Genomic DNA, 7,926 nt, shown 5'->3' with positions numbered 1-7,926 from the left:
TAAAAACAAATATCTCGACAACACAACCCCGAACACAACACTTCGCCGCTAAAGCGCCGCGCGAGCTGCCCGCTTGTTTCGAGAACGGGTCTGCGTTGCCCGCCCCGCTCCAGCGCCGCCGCCGCTCCCGCCCCGCTGCCCGCTAAGTTCGAGGCTGAGGCCTAAAAATGAAATAAAATAACCACATTAGATAAGTAGTAGTCACTATACGCAACTTGCCAAGGTTCGCACTAGCTTAACCTCTTGTGCATTATAAAATTAATAATGTAAAAGTATGTAATATTTACCGCTGATAGGCGAGGCAACGGTTCTGACAGCGTAGGTCTCGGTCGACGTGACATCTTCATTAGGCTCATCTCCTTGCAAAGATTCCGATGTTATCACTTCATAATCTGTGAACAAAATAAAAAAATTTGTGGCGGAGCCGTTAAGGGGAGGTAGTCTAGGGTTAATAGAAATGTGGTCCAATCAAGCTGTTATTAATCATACCCATCCACACATTCAGATTAAATCTTCTCTGTGAATCTTTTTGTCTTTTGGTGTGGATTACCCATGGCACGTACACTCCAGTAATGAGCATTATGGTAATTCGTAATGCCGTCTTTATCAAACTTAGGCTCGTCAGTCCATAAAATTCTTCTAAGGTAATTTCTATCATCAACGTCCGCATTTAGTAAAAATCTGCAAAACTTGATTCTTCTTAAATGGCCTGAACAGGTGTATAATGGTAAGGATGGAGGACATTTTCGTGTAGAGTGTACCACACCTTCCATTGGCACACAGCGTAGGGTCTCATTGGAAATAATTATAACTTCCTCTTCAAGCTCGCGTGGTCCGTAGTCTTAAAAGGTTTATGACCCTCCAAGTACGGTCTAAAATGTTCCACCACTTGCACCACGGCTAACGCTTCTCTCTCCGTAGCGTTACAATTACGCTCCTGCCGATTTAAAGAACGACTATAATACGCAATAGGATGCTCTTCACCGTCAAAAATCTGCGTCAACATTCCCCCAATATCAATATCAGATGTATCCGTGTGTACAATAAAAGGGAGAGAAAAATCCCGACAGGCTAATACAGGTGTTGAAGTCAAAGCGCTTTTCAATTGTAAAAACCTGCTCAGCCTCAGGAGACCAAATAAAATGATGTTTGTTCTTTCGCGTAGAAGTCAAGGCATTTAAAGGTGCAGCGATTGTACTGAAACCACGGATGAATCGCCTGTAATACGACGCCGTACCAAGAAATCTTTTAACATCTTTGGAGCACGTGGGAATTGGAAAATTCGTGATTGCTTAAATTTTATCTGGATCCGTTCTCTTTCGCCACGCGACGGCACGGTAAACGCAGTTTTCTCTTTGGAAGAATAAGTGAGAGGAATTTGCCAGAAAGCAGACTTTAGATCTATAGATGAAAGAAAGCAAGAGTCTCGAAGCTGGTCTAAAATTTCAGGAACTTCAGGAACGCTGGGACCTTGGGCCCTCAGTGTGGTAATGAAAGTTACACAGTGGAGTCGGCGCTTACACTCAACACGGCACACACACGCGTCGAGACTGGATTTACGAGGATTTAGGAACTCGCGACCTTCACCCTTCACGCTGCCACCTCAACGAATTTAGGTTTTTAAAAAATGAAATTCAAGAATTAAGGTTGAGACAGCCTGATGTTAGGATGTTAGGATGAGACTGGTGTCGAGATGGGAGGGATCGCAGGCTATGGGTGGAAAGTGATGAGTCGGCAAAAGGAGAATGGCAAGTGTGCATTATAGGGTACGAAAGCTGTCTGTAACAGTTCGAATCCCGGTAGGGGTAGGTGTTTATGTGACGAACAAAAACATTTTTACTCCCGATTCATAGATGTTGAGATTTGTTATACTTCGAGAAATCGTATTCCACCTTCTGTGTATTCCGCCATAGCTCCTCGATATCATACGTCGTCATAGTAGTCCATTTTTCCATTCAATATTTTTTATTTATATCTTTGCAATAATTATACAAAAAAGATCTGGATGTTATGTTTATTAAAAAACTTACAATTTTATCTCCCCACATAGCAAAAAGTTAAAATCAACCAACATTAAAATATATGTTTTTATTAATTCTTTAATATGTTTTTTTTAATAGATTCCTTTATGATTGTATATGTAATGTCCCGGCCTGCCGAGACACAATTTATAATAGAATAGGTGGGAATGCAATGCCACTGACGACCTGCATATTCTCGGTATTTAATATATTCTGCACCTTCTGTTGCAATAGTATTACTTTTGCAGGTACTACAATTTTTTAATACTTTATTTTATATTTTTCTAACAAAATAGCCATAAACATATTGTAAGGCCCCCATAATACGGGGGTCACTTTTTGCTTGCACATCTTCAATAACTATGTTCTGTATCGATTCTAAATCGCAGCTCGTTGTTGTGGCTTTACAGTCATCCGTGACGACGAGAGCATGTAAATTTCTTCCGAAATCTTCCTCACAGTTAGATCCAACCGGGGCATGGACACTTGAGAGATTATTTATTAAAAGCGTTGTAAAGGCGCTTATAAATTTGTCCGGAGTCGGATGACAAAACCGGTATCTGACCCGGCATGCACAATGACAATACGTTGCCCCTTTGAATTTTTTTTCTTAAGTCCCTCTTTCGAACCATCTCCCCAGGATTTGGAGCTGACGAGTCAACATACGATTCATCTGTATAAATAATCGGCCTTCCATCATCACGGTAACGTTTAATTTTTCTGTTATCCTCAAAAATGTATGTTTTCCTTTAACTCTTTTTTGGTCATGTGATAATTGTGGATGCACCTTTTTATTACCCCTTCGTTAGTTCCTCAAATACGTCAATAATTTTTGGCTCATTTGTTCGCTGGTCTCACAAGGGCGGTCAAAAACGCGGTCTTTGACGTAACCCCACAGGAAAAAGTCTAACGGCGTCAAATCGGACGAACGACGCGTGCGGCCCGTATCAGCTGATCCAATGGTCGCCAAACAGCTCCGTCAGCCGCTCCCGAACTGGTCTCACAATGTGAAGCGGCGCACCGTGCTGGTACCACGTATCCCGCAGCTTGGCCAGCGGCATGTCGTCCAAGGCCTCCGACAAGTATCCATTAATTAAATTCAAATACGGCGGCCCCGTCTATTCTAGGTGGCAAAAAATCGGGACCGAGAATTCGGTTCCCCATAATGACTGCCCACACATTATGCTTCCACCGCGCCTGGAAGCCTTTCTTTGGTCTGGTTTCGGTTTACGGCAGAGCAGTAGTGAGCGTTACGACGGTTCCACATTCCGTTATTTATGAAGGTGCTCTCATCCGTAAAAATGATGCGCACAAACCCTCGGTCTTGTCTCAGCAGCCACTGACAGTAAGCCATGCGGCGCTGGGCGGCCAGTGCTTGCACGCGGTGGATTTTGTAAGGCCTTTGCCTGTCACTTAGGTATTTCCACTTAATGCATGGTGGAATGGGACACTACATGACGAGCACATATGCGTCCACCGCGCCTGGAACCCTTTCTTTGGTCTGGTTTCGGTTTACGGCAGAGCAGTAGTGAGCGTTACGACGGTTCCACATTCCGTTATTTATGAAGGTTCTCTCATCCGTAAAAATGATGCGCACAAACCCTCGGTCTTGTCTCAGCAGCCACTGACAGTAAGCCATGCGGCGCTGGGCGGCCAGTGCTTGCACGCGGTGGATTTTGTAAGGCCTTTGCCTGTCACTTATTTCCACTTAATGCATGGTGGAATGGGACACTACATGACGAGCACACATGCGTCCACCGCGCCTGGAAGCCTTTCTTTGGTCTGGTTTGGATTTACGACAGAGCATTAGTAAGCGTTACGACGGTTCCACATTCCGTTATTTATGAAGGTGCTCTAATCCGTAAAAATGATGCGCACAAACGCTCGGTCTTGTCTCGGCAGCCACTGACAGTAAGCCATGCGGCGCTGGGCGGCCAGTGCTTGCACGCGGTGTGCAAGAAAGGATTTTCTTGCACACCTGGTGGCTTGGTGACCGGATTGAACCGCCACCGGTGCAGACGGAGAAGATGGAAGTCTGCACGTGAAAAGAGGTTGTCCGGCTTGCAGAAATTTATAAACATTACCGTTCCTTGAATTGAAATTAAAAATATAGAAAGTAAATAAAACAGCTCCCTCTCAATTGACACAATTTATTTAGTTTCGTAAGATCGTATACAAATAAGAAATTATCGTGGATGCATTTTGCATCACACGATTTGAAATAAAGGGAATTACATCCCCGAAAATAATAAAATTGCGTTTGCGCACGATTAACCAAAAATCCAAAGTGATTTGATAGCTCAACTGACAGTCGCGAGTCATCGACATCGCGAGACGTTTCGTTTCGCCGCTTTGAAAGTAAATACTAACAAAACCCATGATGTAAAACAATTTCCAAAACACTAAAAATATTCTATTTAAAAATAGAATAATCAAAATAAAAACATTAGAAAATGTTTCATTAAAATATATTTTAATCGATTCCTCACCGATACGAAACCACAAAGTAAAAAGCGCCATCTATTACAAATTACTTTTTAATCATACCAATAGATGTCGTTAGTGGTATCTAAAATCCGAATATCGAGTAAGGAAATCAAATTATAAAAAACAGCTAAGCTGCAACGTTACAGGTGGATTTTGTAAGGCCTTTGCCTGTCCCTTATTTCCACTTAATGCATGGTGGAATGGGACACTACATGACGAGCGCGATGGCCACGCCTTTTACGCAACAGCCTATCTGCCGTTCGCATGCCTACCTCACCTTACCTTCATCGTGGTTTACCTTCATCGCGTCTAGGATGGCTTGTTCCGCCGCAGGTCGTATTTAGCCATACCCGCCCTCCAAATAGGGTTGTTGTAACGGAGACCTTCTTAGCGGAGGCGAATGAAAAGATGATGCGATGAGTTTCTCTTCCGCGGATGCGGAGGTTAACGGAGGCGGAGGCGAAGGTGAAAGTGGATGTAGAAAAAATAGTCATTTATGTAATAATCTATCAATTACCTTAAAATGTGTAATAATCTGTAATGTTTGAGGTCCTGTCTCCACTCCTCTGGACTTCTGCTCTGGGTAATGGTCGAGCGTTTTATTTAAGCTAGTTTCCACGTTGTTATTAATTACATTTCTGGTTGCATATTTTAGGCATGGCAAAGGATGATGGGCACAAATGTATGGAAAGTGGTACCCGCTCCAATAGCCATAACCAATATACAGTGTGTCCGGGCTTGTAGTGATCAAACTTTAAGGGGGAAAACTAGGGATAATTTTATCGATAAAAGTAGTTCAAATTTGGGGCTTGACCCATTTATCGCAAAATTACAGGGATTTAAGTTTTTAATTTTTAGTTTTCACCTCTTCCTTCAAAAACAAGTGAAAGCGTGGGTAGCTTAACATTAATAAGCAAATATTTTATATCATGCGATAGCCAATAAAATTATGTATTAGTAGAAGTAGAAAACAGACACAAGTTTCATACATTTTATGGGAGTAAGAATGGATTTAATTAGAAAAATACATGATTTTTTTCACTTCTTTTTCAGTTATTTTCCAACACAAGAAAAACCAGGTCGTTAAAGTATGTTTTATTTGCATTGTATTCTTAGTGTTTGAGCTATTCTACAAAACGAATGTAAATTTATTAGTCTACGTCTATTAGTTTCGACGTAATTGTTTAACAAAGATACCCCTTCCCAGCCGCTTCCATAGCGCATCGGAATAGGTTGTGTGATTCTTTCAGGCAGTGCATTTTCGCATGTTAGCAGCGCTATGGAACCGGCTGGGAAGGGGTATCTTTGTTCAACAATTGCGTCGAAACTGATAGATGTAGACTAATAAATTTACATTCGTTTTGTAGAATAGCTCAAACACTAAGAATACAATGCAAATAAAACATACTTTAACGACCTGGTTTTTCTTGTCTTGGAAAATAACTGAAAAAGAAGTGAAAAAAATCATGTATTTTTCTAATTAAATCCATTCTTACTCCCATAAAATGTATGAAACTTGTGTCTGTTTTCTACTTCTACTAATACATAATTTTATTGGCTATCGCATGATATAAAATATTNTATATTTTAAAAGGCCTTTAGATGTAGGAAAATGTCTGCTATGGGGCCAGTTCTAATTCACGTTTTGAAAGCAGTAATTCCACTAAGTATTATAATGAAAGTATAACACAATCATCCATGTATACGAGTATGTATTATGACTACAATCTATGTATTAATATAACTAAAAGAAGCATTGAAAAGGAAAGGATTATACCTACGATGAACTACCCAAGCTATTAGCCCTTTATTCGCTTTCATCGTCATCATCTTGATCATTTTAGCCATAGGACGTCCAGTTGAACATAGGCCTCCCCCAATGATTTCCACAATGGCCGGTTGGTGGCGGCCAGCGGTCCAGCGCCTTCCCGCTACCTTTATGAGGTCGTCGGTCCATCTTGTGGGTGGACTTATTGGGTCTTGTGGGTTAATTCGCTTTAGCAACCCATAATAAAACCCTTAAGAAGTTATAAAACTTTAACCCCTTTATTAATAAAAGTTACACCCTAGTTGAACTCTGGCTTAAATTGTCATTTGGTGTCAATCCAAGGTTCTTCCTAGGTGTAACTTTTTATTAATAAGGGGGTAGTACTTCTTTAAATAAAAATATTTATTTCACAATTATCCCCATCAATAATTACTTATAGAGTTAAGGAAGGATGCTGGAGCAGTAAACCCTTCCTGCCTCGCATAACCTAATTACCATACGATGGACACGTATGATACTTCTTCTTCTTCTTCCTCGGTCCCTCACTGATGAGGATCGTGACCACAGATAGTGTTCCTCTACAGGCTGCGGTCATAAGCTGTGTGGACCGCACGATGCAAACTCCCGCCCACCGTCTTCCTCACCGCGTCCGACCATCTCGTCGGTGCCCTGCCCCGAGCGCGTCCTTCATACTGTATGATACTTAGGTTGCACAAAAAGTATCTTTATCTTCGAACGCAACCAGATCTGAGGCTGGTAGCCATAGTAAATGTTGTTCGTCTTGGTAAGACCTTTCAAATGACACTACAAACATAACTATTGGAGCCGGGTACCATTCTGCAAAAAAGTATGTATATCTTCGTACACAACCAGATCTCAGGCTGGTGGTCATAGTAAAAGTTGTTCATCTTGGTAAGACCTTTCAAACGATACTAGACACATATCTATTGGAGCCGGGTACCATTTTGCCCATTGTCCTTTATCCAAATTTCCTGCAGCCAGTGCATAGCGGAACTGATAGTGGATCATTTTTTGTCTTGGTCGACGTTGGAGCAGTATAATATGAGTTAAGTATAGATATGTTTAATAAACGTTTGAAAACTTTGATGGTACCATTTAATTAACACCGCGCTTACGTTCCATGAGGAACATGAACAACTTCTGGTCTTTTAGGTCTATGCCCCCCATGAATCTGTGGGTATGTTGCTCGTTGAAGAAATAACGAAGTCCGTTTGTAGAAAACGAAAGAACCTCTCCTTGTGTTGACATATAATAGCGTAAATCTGGGATTTTGTTAATTTTGGATCAACTGGAATTACGTGTCTGTTTACCAGTTGATAATTTCTTGTTTAATGAGATTGAGTTGGGGGTCTTTAAACATATTTGTTGTGATAAGGTGCATTTTCGACAACTAGAACAGAATCACTGGGTATATTTTTAATTATTATCTGCCGAAAGCTGCTTTTCCTCCTTGTTAAGCCTCCATTTTTTTATAGGTAGTTTGTAGGCTATATGGTGACATGTTTCGAGAAATCTAATCCGAGCGTGCAATATTGATAGTCCAAAGAGCGAGTTCGAATCTATCAAACTTTCGTCAATGCTTTTAAGATTGTGGAAATCTTTGCTGGTCTGCTTGCATATGTAGCACTT

The sequence above is a fragment of the Ostrinia furnacalis genome, unplaced genomic scaffold (assembly GCF_004193835.3).
Source record: "Ostrinia furnacalis isolate ACB-3 unplaced genomic scaffold, ASM419383v2 OfSCF1207, whole genome shotgun sequence".
In the NCBI taxonomy this organism is placed as follows: domain Eukaryota; kingdom Metazoa; phylum Arthropoda; class Insecta; order Lepidoptera; family Crambidae; genus Ostrinia; species Ostrinia furnacalis.
This window is presented reverse-complemented; position numbering follows the sequence as displayed.